Here is a 13761-nt window from a genome sequence, read left to right as displayed (position 1 = left end):
ATTAATAAAAGTGAATGGCTTTTCATGTTTCGGTTGATTGTAATGATGAAATGTTAACCCACCACCAACAATAACCTCTTCCACCTTATTTAAGGCTGTAGTGAGGAGACCACAATGAAATGTTTGGTAGCACAGAGAGATGTCATATGTGGAAATTATTTGATTCACTGGCTTTAAACTTCTCATAACTTCATATACATTCCCTCACTTCTTTGTTGTATCTGCTCTCCAATTTTGTAACTACGTGGACACTGTGACGATTCTAATAAGAAGGATGATACAGAGTATTGTTGACAGGTTCCCTAAACTGCTCCATGCTGTTGCTGCCTCAGCATCTGTCTGGGAACAGGCAGCCTGCAGTTCCCTGGGCTCAGACCAGCAGTCCTATGAGCACCTGCACGAGATGACCACCTTACTTGAGACCAGCAGTCTTGCTGAACCCCAGGGTCTATTCACAGGCCCCCTTCAATGCCACTGAGAGAGTCAATTTCTAGGTAGGTTTTTAAGTCCGGGGGTCCGCCAGGAGAGAAGGATCTGGAATTCTCAAGGAGGAAGACAGGAAAAAGTTTTTTTTTTTTTCCCTCTATATTTTTGAGGATTATATAACAATCATATATCCTGCTTGAGGACAGTCTCTGGGAAAAAAAAAAATTCTGGCCAATCGTGTTATCTTACAATGTAAATTATTGGAGTGGATCTAGTGAAGTCTTTACAACCTTGGGACATTGTTTTGATTCACTGCAATAACTAATTAAAAGTATATAACTCCATTGCTAACACTGGCGAGGGAGCACTTTTTCTGCCACCTTCTGATGTCTTGTCAAAAGCTTTCTCTTTTTTATACTTTAATACAACTATTACACCAAGCTCTGAACTATTAAGCCTCATCTCTGGCTCCGAATAGAGTTCTTCCTCTCAGGAGGCCAAGAATCCAGGCTTGTTTCTTGGTTCAGCAACAACCTTTCAACTTGGGGGCTCGTCCGGGACCCTTCAGGACAAGATGAGGATGCGTGGAGCTGTAGTTCTTTGTACTGCTAGGGAACATGTCTTTTGCTATACTTCACTAACTCTACAGTGTGCTTGTGTGAATGAATGAGATACCTTGCGTGAATCAACTGAGGAGCCCTGCTCTGCAGTTCCTCGGTGACCTCATATGGCTATGGCAGAAACCTGTACCAACGTGCCAATGCCAAGAGGCACCCAGTGTCTCTTTCGGGCACTGACTAGAAATGGGCAAAGTGTGTGGATCGAACTCTCATTTCTCAGTCAAACTTTCCAGTCTCTGACCACTTCATGACTTCTTGGGAATTAGAACTATTAACCAATCTGCCAGATCCTAGACTTTGAAGGGGCTTGTGATCTATGCCGTTACTGTGTAGTGTTACTTAGGTCCCCAGCTTGGATTGGTAGTCAGGAAGCGCCTAGCCTCGCTAGGTATGGAAAGTCAGGAAGCTAGATGGAGCTCTAGCTCCATGAGTATCTGAAGTTAAAGGTAACTCAGATTGGAGGTGCAATGGGTTTCTTCCTTTGGCAACACTAGCTGTTAGTGGACCAGAGGCGGCTTTTCAGTAGCTTTTGTCCCAACTCCTTATTCTTTCTGTGGAATCTGTGAGAATGAACTGGAAGGACTGGCCCTAATAACTCGAGAACAAAAATCAGTTTTTCCTCACTGGTGAGCCGTTGCCCATCTCTTTTGCTATCGCTCATACTGGTGTGGTGATGCTTGGAAGGGACATCTCAGCTTTATGTTCGTATCGTTTGGTCTTACTGTGGTCAGGAATATACTCAGGGTTGTGCACACGCACTCAGGTGATGAATGTTTCCCAAAGCGGTCTTAGCTTGGGAGGCATTCCTGAAGGTTACTCTGACTGCACCCCAGGTGGCATCAGAGGCAAGCAAGGTTTTAATGGTGAGGAACTGGGCATAAGTCTGAGATGCCATCAGATCTACCCCTGGTGCACCTCCAGCCCGACTCGGTGGTAGAATCGATAGGCACAAGTACGACCCCTGTCGGTAAGGGACAGACTAAGTCCAACCAGGAAAGGAAAGCTATCGTGTAACGTCTGTCTACACCCCTATCTAGAGCAAGGAGGGACGCCTACGGTAGAAAGATGGCGCTTGTTACTTTTTTCTCTCCTACAGATGGGAGCTAACAATCGCAGCCTCACTCCTTTGAACTGTACCCTGAGAAGCTGGGATAGATTTGATCCCCAGAGCTTAAAGAAGACACGCCTGATCTTCCTATGTGATACTGCATGGCCACAGTATCTGTGTGAGGATGGAGAAGGGTGACCGGTTGGAGCGTCTCTGAATTATAAAAGTGTTTCACAATTAGATCGGTTCTGTAGAAAACAGGGGACATGGGTAGAAGTAGCATATGTGTTGGCCTTTTTCCTTCAGCGAGGTATGCTGGACTTATGTCCTAAGAGTATAGATTTGACTGTGAAACCTTCAGCTCCCTCCTGTCCTCCTCCTTTGGCCCCATACCCAGGACTCCCAACTGAACAAACTGAAAGTCAGGGAACCGCCCCCCACCACCACCCCAGGAAGGATTGCCTTGGTCTCAGTAAAAACCCAAGCACAAGCTGGAATCAAGGTTGCTGGGAGAAATATCAATAACCTCACATATCCAGATGACACCATCCTTATGGCAGAAGGTGAAGAGGAACTCAAAAACCTCTTGATGAAGGTGAAAGAGGAGAGTGAAAAAGTTGGCTTAAAGCTCAACATTCAGAAAATGAAGATCATGGCATCTGGTCCCATCACTTAATGGGAAATAGATGGGGAAACAGTGGAAACAGAGTTAGACTTTATTTTTTGGGCTCCAAAATCACTGCAGATGGTGATTACAGCTATGAAATTAAAAGATGCTTACTCCTTGGAAGGAAAGTTCTAACCAAACTAGATAGCTTATTGAAAAACAGAGACATTACTTTGCCAACAAATATCCATCTAGTCAAGGCTCTGGTTTCTGACTTCGGCTGAGCGCCAAAGAAATGATGCTTTTGAACTGTGGTGTTGGAGAAGACTCTTGAGACTGACTTAGACTGCAAGGAGATCAGCGCTGGGTTTTCTTTGAAAGGAATGGTGCTTAAGCTGAAACGCTAGTACTTTGGGCACCTCATGCGAAGTGTTCACTCATTGGAAAACACTCTCATGCTGGGAGTGATTGGGGGCAAGAGGAGAAGAGGACGACAGAGGATGAGGTGGCTGGATGGCATCACCAAATCGATGGACCTGAGTCTGAGTGAACTCCAGGATATGGTGATGGACAGGGAGGCCTGGCATGCTGCGATTCATGGGGTCGCAAAGGGTCGGACACGACTGAGCAACTGAACTGAACTGAACTGAGGAGCGTTCCATCATTAGGGCTGCCAGATGAGACATGGGACTTGACCCTCTTTGTACATGAAAAAAATCACACTCTACTGGGGATCCTCACACAAGCAGTTGGGCCATGCTGCGCCCAGTCTCATGCCTATGCAAAGCACTGGACCCAGTGGTCACGGGATGGCCGCAATACCTCCGGGCATTAGCTGCCACTGTGATTCTGGCCAGAGAAGCAGGTAAGCTTACACTAGGACCAAATGTAAATGTAAAGGTTCCCCATGCTGTTACTGCCCTGATGAAAAGGGCACACAAGTGGCTGGCCAACTCCAGGATGATTGACTATGGAGAACTGCTTTGCAAAAACCCACGGGTCCAACTCGAGACTGTGCGGACACTGAACCCCACCACTTTTTTCCTACGGAACAGGAACCCCTATCATAACTGTGAGGAGCTCATAGGTGAGATTTACTCGAGCAGGCTGCACCTGATGGACATTCCTTTCTAGAACCCAGAACTGGACCTGTTCACTGACAGAAGCAGTTTCATCCAAGACGGGCAGCACAAAGCAGGCTCTGGCATAACAGCAACTGACGAGACAGGAAGGCGGAGGCCTGGCCACAAGGGTGGGCAGCACAGCGGGCGGAACTCTGTGCACCCTCCTCGGCACTGAGCAAACGAAGGGAAAGAAGTCAACATCTACACCCAGGCAAGGTATGCCTTTGCTACTTACATGTACATGGAGCCCTTTATCAAGAAAAGGGACTATTGACAGCGGGAGGAGAGGAGATTAAAAAACAAAAAAGAAATCCTTCAGCTGTTAGAAGCACTCAGGAAGCCTTCCCAAGTGGCAGTCATCCATAGTAAAGGCCATCAGCAAGGAATTGATCCAATCACCAAAGGGAATTAGTTGGCTGACCAGGCTGCCAAGGAGGTGGCGACCCAACGGAGCCCCACAATGGGCCCCGAGTGCATGTTTACGGTCCTCATGGCCCCAGAATTGCCTCTATCCCCGAGATATACCAAGGATGAAGATCAATGGGCTGTAAATGATGGAAGAATAAAAGAAAAGGAGGGCTGCTGGAGGCTCACAGACCAAAGACTCTTTGTCTCCAGTAATACAGAAATCTAGTTGGTAAAACAACATAATAAGAAAACTTGTTTAGAAAAAAGTGCGCTGGGGAGCTTACTGGGCCGCTACTATTTCGTTTCTAAGCTCCCAGTCCTGTGTGTTCAGATCAGTCCTAGCTGTGTGACTTGTGCCCAGAACAATGCCAGCCAAGGATGAAGACCCAACCCAGGCATGCTGACCGTTGGGACACTGCCCTTTGAAGATCTAGAAGTGGACTTTACTGATGTCAAGCCTTTTAGGGGCTATAAGTATTTCCTTGTGGTAGTGTACACCTACTCAGTATGGGCTGAAGCCTACCCCACGTGCACTGAACAGGTACGAGAACTGGCCAAGGCCCTGTGAAGAGACATGATCCTGAGTTATAGGCTGCCTCTCTCCATAGGGTCTGACAATGGGCCAGCTTTTGTGTCTCAGATAATCCAAACTTTATCCTGCACACTGGGACTCAAATGGAAGTTTGACACGTCTTACAGGCCTCAGAGCTCAGGAAAAGTTGAAGGCATGAATTGTACCCTCAGCCCTACATTAGCTAAAGTCTGTCAGCAGACCAGTTTTCTTGGGTCGACATGTTACCCCCAAGCTTTACTCCAAGCCCGATGCACCCTAAGTCCTTAGGCTATTCTCTCTTTGAGATCTTATATGGGAGAAACCCCCAGTGACAGGAAAACTCAAGGGAAGCCCCCAACAACTAGCTCACCTGGAGATGTCCCAACACCTTCAGATCCTGGGACAAGTCTTCCACCATATCGCCTGAGAACCCTAGAAAGGGCACCCATTCCTTTGGGCAATTGGGTTCATGTCTACCAGCCAGGAGATGAGATAAGAGTTGAGTATTGGGGAAAAGGACCAAGTCAGCCGGTTGGGACAGGCCCTCACATGGTTGTCTGGGCATCCTTACTGCTGTTAAAGTTACAGGCATCATCCCTTGGATCCACCACAGCAGAGTCAAGAAGGCAGCAACTTCCTCTGATGGGCACAGCTGGAAAACAGTTCAGGACCCCGGAAATCCCGTCAAGGTCTTGTTCCAAAAACAAAGTGCTCACTCACCAAAGACGCTGAGTCCTGCTCTAGTCGCTCCAGAAGCTGACTGGAGTCCACGCACGGCAGACGCTTGAGGATTCCTCAGCCGTGCTCTAGCCACACTGTGGCAGCTCGCTGGTCAATGCTCAGCAGAAGCTTGAGGATCTGGCTATCCAGATATTAATGGATTTCTATTGTCAACCCTGGCCTCTATCCCTGATTGGTATTACTGCTGTGCTGTTCACTACAGGACTAGCTTCAGTCACAGCGCAAGTGTAGAATTTGGGTCAGAAACTGCGGTTAGCTGTCTGTTATCTCACTGTAGAGGCGAGCTTCATTCTAATTAGTTGTTTCTTATCATCGATTCTCCCTACTATCTAAATTGCTCACAGTATAGCTGATCCCCCTTCACGATAGGCTCAGTTGCTATAGTGGTGACCACCCAAAGATGGGGAGAAAACCTTTTGCTTGTGCTCAGTTACCTGTTATGTGCAGGCTGCTTTGGAGCCTTTTGCTGTCCCTTGCCATAACAGATGGAGCCCTTCCTTCTCCATCATGCACCTGTCAACATTACAGTCAACCCTTGGAAAATCGCCTATTCAACCATCAGCTAGAACAATGTATAGATAGCCTATCCTATAGGCGGATCACTTACTGTCTTTCTGATCAGGTGATGTATATCCAGGGTCCTGGTGCCAAAAATGTTTCCCAGTTATGACCCCACTGCCGCTACCTTTCCTCACCAGAGGATCCAAACCCCAGGTGGCATCCCGACACCATGGCATTGCCATCATGCTCCTGGGCCTCTGTCTACCCCCAAATGCCACGTAGATGTTACAACACAGGACAGCTGTCTGTCTGCCAAATAAATGGAAAAACCTACTGGACAGGGACAATAAAGCAGACAAATGAAATCACAGACCACTTAGCCCTTAAAAATCAGCCTCTGCCTGTTGGCAGTATGACCGAGGTTACAGAGTTAACTCCCCCTTAGACCTTCATCTGTACCAAGTTCTCAATGTAACTCATCACCTTCTAAATGACACCAACCCCCTGCTGGCCAGGGATTGCTGGCTTTCCTCATCCTTAGGAGCTCCATGGTATTTAGCTACACCAGTACCATGAAATACTGCAACAGCCATGGGAACTCTCATAGATCCATCCTTACAGGGGCTAATCTTAAAGGCAATTGAGTTAACTCAAAAGGCTCCAGATGATTTACAAATCATGGAAGACCTCAAGTTGTAGGCAATGTAGCCAGGGACGAATGTAATCAAACTGTAGAAGGTGAGTAGCCCACTCATTTTCCCACAGACACAATATGGTGCCCCCCATCAAGGCCTTTTCTTGGTTTGTGGGATAGATGCTTACTTATGTCTACAATCAATGGATGGGTATCTGCACCTTAGCTTTCCTCACTCCCCAGGTGAATATTGGCCATAACAACCAGACTCTCATGGTGCCTCTGACAGCACCTGTGCGGTCAAAAAGACCCATCCAGTTTATCCCCTACTTTGGTTCCGAAATCTTGGCTGGGATAAGTATTGGAACAGGAGGATTGCTTCATCAATCACCTTCTACCATATACTATCCAAGGACTTCACATGAAGGAGGAAACAGAACACGCTCTATCTTGAAAGCAGGATTCCATCTTGGCCTGGACTGTGGACCTTGAGCTATATGCCCAATATCTATGGAAATGAAATATCCACTAGAAAACCAGGCCCCCTGGAAGGAAGAGGCCCAGGGCTCTCTGTGGCCTAAAAGAATGTCCTAATTATCTGTGTAACTGAATAGAATCATACATTCTATTATGCTTAATGGGGTATGACCACAGGCCTATTGATAATTGTTGACTGTTAACTACCTAGGCTTAAGGCATATGATTGCGGGTTAACTTTGATTGTATCTTTCTTTTTCCTTTGTTCAGACTAGTTTCAGGGAACCTTATACACGTAGGGTATGTAAGGCTTTCACAAAAACTGGTCGGGGTGCTTGGCTAAGAGAAGACTCTGCCTTTAGCCCGTCGGTGTAATAAACTGCACTACAGTATCTGCATTGTCTTTCTGAGTGAGTTCGTTTCCCAGAATGCGTGGCTACAACACAGAGACGACACTGAGAGAGCAGCCAGATCTTCAGTGGCATTATAGGACCAGCTAGATTCTTTGGCTAAGGTGGCTTTACAGAATAGGAGAGGGTTAGACCTATTGACAGCTGAAAAGGCAGGCCTCTGCCTCTTCTTGAATGAAGAATGCTGCTTTTATATAAACCAATTAGGAATAGTAAGAGACATGGCCTAACAGCTAAGGGAATGAATCATGAAAAGCAGAGAGGAACTAGAAAATTCCTGAAGTAATTGGAACAATATCTGGAGCTGGGCATCGTGGCTTCTCCCTTTAACCGGTCCTCTCTTCATGTTCTTAGAGGTGCTTTTGTTTGCCCCTTGTGTTCTCAGAGATATTACCCAGTTCATAACCTCTCGAATCCAGAAAGTTGCAAATGTTAATAGCTCAATATAGTCTCCTAACTGACCTGGAGCTCTGAATAGCATATAGAACATGAGATGATGCTTTCTGCAATGAGTGATAGAAGCATCAAGAGGGGGCAATGAAGAGGAAAATGTCAAATTTTTACATAACTTCCTGCTCCTTCTGCCTCTGTAACTCAGCTTGCTCTTTGCAAAATCTTAATCACATAGGTCTCAAACTGGGGACTTAAAATACTAGGAACTGGAATTTATCTCACTCACCCTTGTCCTGTTCTTTCCAATTGCCCTAGCCCCTGCAAATCTGCAAACTCTCTTAATCATGCCTGTCCAAGTATAAAAACTCTGTAACCCCTTTGTTTGGGGCTCAGAGCTTGGAGTGTTAAGTTCTTGGGGCCGCCCTCATAATAAACCCGAGTTCTCCAACTCTCCCAGTGCGGTGCTTTGTTTTTGCAACAATGGAAACACTTTCAGCCTCCTGGTCTCTGAAGTTGGAGGTCCCTTGCCTGCAGACAGGTGGCCAAAGTGCAAATCATTTTGTGAAAACATGTTTCCTCAGGCTGCAGAGGGTAGTGAAAAAACCCTAAGTACTCAGGGTGTCCTGTGCCTTCCAAAGTGGCACTAGCGGTCAAGAACTGCTTGGCAATGCAGGATACACCAGAGAGGTGAGTTCCATTCCTGGGTCAGGAAGATCCCCCGGAGGACGGCATGGAACCCATTCCTGTATTCTTTCCTGGAGAGTCTCCACTGGCAAAAGAGCCAGGCGGGCTACAGTTCATGGGGTGGCAAAGAGTCAGACTTAGCACGCTAAAGGCAAGGCATCTTTGGGAAGAGTTCTGAGAACAAAGCTTTGCAGGAACCCAAGGCCCCCAGGTGATTCCCGCCAAGCACGCATTCCCCACCACCCCTCCCCCAAGGGCTCAGGCAGAGGCGGTGGAGGGCCACACCCATCCGAGAAAGAGCCCCTCCCCAGGCAAGCAGCCCAGCAACCTTTCTTTCTCGAAGTTCCCGCCCTAATCCTCAGCTCCAGAGAGGTCTCAGGAGTGCGGAGTGTGAGGCTGCAGCTCAGGGCTCCTAAATGGGGTCTTCACCCGCCATGTTTCAAAACCCTCATAATGTGTGTCAGCTAGCTTAGTAGTCGGGTGCATAGTCTCCCGTGAATTGTACTGTGACCTGTTCTCAGTAATGCAAAAAGAAAGGAGAGCTCTCAGGGGTGGTCTGCAAAGAGAGTGCACCAAAAGTAAGCACCAAACACCAAATGTGATTAGCATATCAGACTAGTCTTGATTGCCGCCTACAGATCTGGAACGGAGGAAGCGAAAAAAAGGCTCAGAAAACGGCGGGGGAAACAGGAAGGTTCTTTCTTCAGTTTCACTTCATCAGTTGCAGGTGAAAGAGCTGTGTGGATGCCTTTGAAGGTATTTTCTCAAGCTGTGGATGTGAGTTTTTGAAATAACATCCCCAGGAAAGACTCACGGCAGCAGGAAGAAGAGGAGGAAATGGCAGCTTCTCAGGTAAGTGTCCTGTCCCAGGTCTGGGAATGTGTCTGCTTTTCCTCCGGAAATGCCTGGACTGAGAACCTGCAAACCTTTAGTTCTCTGAGTCTAAGTTTTCTCCCTGGGGGATTTGGTGTTGCCTTCTTATTTTCCCCTTTTTTTCTTATAATAGTGAAGAACTGCTCTTTAGATTAACTTCTCCGTTAAATCCCAGAGCCTCCTATCCATTGTCTGTATCCCGGCTTTCTCTAGAGCATGATGAATTCTCGAAATGAATTAGTGACGTTGAGTTGTTCACTATATGCCCTTTGTGCGAGATCAACACGGGGAGGCACTGGTACCAGAGATCCCCACTGGGATGTGGTCTGGTGTTAGGATCATCGTGAAGTAGGGGAAATGCTGTATGAATTTACATATGGATGCAGCTTCAGCTCGATAGAACCGGAGTTACAGATTGTCCTTATAGAGTGAACTCAGTGGTCCACAGTTCTTCAGAAAAGTTTCAGAAATAAAAACGTTGCAGAGACTGCACTCTATCGATAAGGGAAACTAGCTACTTAAATGTAGTGCAGTTCACTTGAGTGCAGTTCAGTCGCTCAGTCGTGTCCGACTCTTTGCGACCCCATGAATCGCAGCACGCCAGGCCTCCTTGTCCATCACCAACTCCCAGAATTCACCCAAACTCATGTCCATGGAGCAGGTGATGCCATCCAGCCATCTCATCCTCTGTCGTCCCTTTCTCCTCCTGCCCCCAGCATCAGAGTCTTTTCCAATGAGTCAACTCTTCACATGCGGTGGCCAGAGTATTGGAGTTTCAGCTTTAGCATCAGTCCTTCCAAAATTAAGCCACAGATCGGGAAAGGCATATATGAAGTGAAATCTGCTTATGACACATTTTAAATGTATTTATTTATATGGCTGCACTGGGTCTTCGTTGTGGGAGGTAGGATCTTCAGTATCGTAATTTTCAGCTTCTTTGATTCTGACATGTAAACTCAGCTACAATATGTGGGTTCCAGTTTCCTGATCAGGAAAGAACCAGAGCGCTGTGCATTGGGATCTCAGAGTCTTAGTCACTGGAGCATCACAAACTGCCCAAACTAATATGTTTTAATGATAGATTGAGATCATAGTTTCCATAATAGTGCCAAAATACCCATGCAATGATAATGCATTCTTCCATGTACTTCTTACTCCATGACATGTTCAATGGTTTAGGTGTTTCTGTGAGATTCCCATGCTATGAATTTGTTTTTCTCCTGTTGACTTGAACACTCACCTGTGTTTAGCAGAGATACTGGGTTTGAGGAGTGGCGGTTTTCATCCCAAGCCCAGGCCTGATCTTTTCCAGTACACTCCATGCTAACATCACAGAGTCTCATCACAGCTTTGTATTTTCCAAAATGTTCACAAGAATCTTATTAGTCCTAATCTATGCTCAACTGTATTAAAATTTAAAATACAGCTCATTGCTGCATTTTAAAATGTATTAAAACTACAGCACATTTTTAATCCATTCATAATTACCTGAGTTTAGTGACAGGAAACTTTTTCTCTCTTCCTCCTAATGAGTATATAGCCCTATTTGAGTGTATGTCTGTACTCAGTGGAGATGAGTTTGACTAGGCTCCGGGAGTTGGTGACTGACAGGAAGCCCTGGGATCCATGGGATCCCAAAGAGGTGGACACGATTGAGCGACTGAACTGAACTGGACTGTATGTATGAAAATATTAGCATGACTTGATCAATTTTCTTTTCTTCTTCTTTTTTTTTTGGTTAGTTTTTTTTGAAGAACTCTGTGGAAGGCAATGACTACCCAGTCCAGTATTCCTGTTTGGGAATTTCTTGGACAAAGGAACCTGGCAAGTTAGAATCTATGGGGTCACAAGAATTGGACATGACTGAGTGAATGAAACTTTTCTTGTCTTTAGTATTCTTTACAGTTACAAAAACTTCTCTCACCTTTTCTTAGAGCTGTCCCTGTGAATCTGTCATTAGTTAAAATTTCATTAGTTAAAATCTAAAGTAAATAAATTGAAGTAAAGTTTAAGCTCTGCTATTCAATGGCTGTTTGATAAAATATGTGCCAAAAGGTGTAAGAGCACCATTACTGATTTTGTGTTACTTCAAGGGCATCCACCCCCAGCACGACAACTTCCTTCCACCGTGTCAGGAACATAGTGGTTGAGGCCAAACAGAGACCACTGTCACCTGGCCACCGCCTCCCCGATATATTGTACAGCGGATTCCTCAGCCTTCTTCCCTGTCGCTTTCACTTCTTTCCCTTTTTCCCGGGCTGATTTACAGGAGCCTGGGTGTTGCCTCTGAGCCATCCCAAGAGTGCCTTCTCTTTTGAGGGAATCACCAAATGGTGAGTCACCAGGTTGCTGCAGGGAATCTCTGTCTATCTCTGCCCGTGTCACGTGATGACTTAGCTGCAGGGTTCTCAGCGGTCACTTCACACTGTGGGACACGACTGTTGGGTCAATCGGCCGTTCTGTGCCATTAGTCACTCGGAGAGACCACTGGGGAAAAAGGGACGCCTTTCTGGCAGCCAGTGACTCTCAGTACTCCCATTCTATGGTAGGTAGGCTAAGAGTGGTTTCTGTTATATCCCAGGAGGCTCTCTCATTCTCAACCCTTGGCTACATTGTCAGAAACTGGAAAAGTTTGACCCTCCAAAAGGCCTGGCTCCAATACAAATGGGGGACCCCCAGAAATGGCCTCTGAGTGGCATGCTAGGTTTTGCCAAAACACGGGAAAGGGCTCCGAATTTCCTTCTGTTCTGTTGCCTCCCTGTCTCCTGTCCCTCTCTGTGTCTCTCCATCAGATTTCCTAGATGACCCCTACTCGGCCTTTCATATCCACATGATCTCTAGGAAAGGATTCTGAGGTTCCCTTTGGTCCAGCTCTTTCTTCTATATTCCAAAGCCTGAAGGATCAAAAACTATCCTAACATTCTGAAGAGTCCCCTTCTAAGGAAGCTGATCTCTCAGGTGGAGAGGGAACCAAGCTTCCCCCACTCCTGAACATCCTAAAAAATTCCCTTCTGACTACTCCTGTTTCTCAGGCCTGGAAAGAACCAAGCTTCCCCCACTCCTGCAAATTCCCTTAACCCTTCAGATTCTTCTGATGTTCCAAAGACATCACCTCCCACCAGAGGGGCAGTCCAAAATTTTTATCAGCTGAAAGATCCAAGTCAATTTGAGCATTAGTTGGTCTATATTTTAGCTATAAAACTAAGACTACAGAAAGGAAAGATGACTTTTTGACACAGGATGGCTGTGATATTCTTTAGACTCTGGAGAAAACTGGTTAAAATGAAATTTCCTTTCCCTTGGAAACTGAAAAGCTGGCTCTTTTTGCATTTGCATTTAAAAACAACTAGCTTGTTAAAAGGCCTGCCTAGGGCAAAGCTTGAAGTTAGGCCTTTCCGTGTCCTTGAAATACACTGTCCACTTTGCCTTAGACCTGACTCAGCCTTGGGCAAATCAGAACTTCAACCCAAAGAAACAAACAAAGAGGGTCAAAATGACCTTTTAAATCTCAAGCAGGAAACTCTGAGATCTCTGTCTATTGTCTGGATTTATGTATATCTCAGTATGCACTTTTTTTTTTTTTTTTTTAATGCTGAAGTTGTAAATGAGTTCTAATTTAATTGGCCATTGGCCAAAAGAAAGTAAACATTTACAAATCAGACAATTCTAACTACAAGGGAAATTAAACTAAATGAATTTCATATTCTCGTGAACTGGGAAATAATCAATATTAAATATCCAGTATTAATGTTTGTTTGCTAATCTAATGTAGATATGTCGAGTCATTAGAGTATTTTCATTGTGCCTAGGTTTATTATAAGTTAAATATTGTTATATTTTTATATATGTTACAAGTTTGTCAACCAGCAAAGTACCTCTTGGAGAAGGCAATGTCACCGCACTCCAGTATACTTGCCTGGAAAATCCCATGGATGGAGGAGCCTGGTAGGCTGCAGTCCATGGGGTCGCTAAGAGTTGGAGAGGACTGAGTGACTTCACTTTCACTTTTCACTTTCCTGCATTGGAGAAGGAAATGGCAACCCACTCGAGTGTTCTTGCCTGGAGAATCCCAGAGATGGGGGAGCCTGATGGGCTGCCGTCTATGGGGTCGCACAGAGTTAGACAGGACTGAAGTGACTCAGCAACAAAGTACCTTTAGGAAAGAAAAAAAAAAAAAAAACCTCAAAGAAAATATAAAAGAGATAGGAGCTTTCAGAGAAACTCTTTTAAGAATAATTATATTTTAGAAATGTCCGTCTAAA

This window comes from Bos javanicus, chromosome 18 (assembly GCF_032452875.1).
Source record: "Bos javanicus breed banteng chromosome 18, ARS-OSU_banteng_1.0, whole genome shotgun sequence".
NCBI lineage: Eukaryota > Metazoa > Chordata > Mammalia > Artiodactyla > Bovidae > Bos > Bos javanicus.
This window is presented reverse-complemented; position numbering follows the sequence as displayed.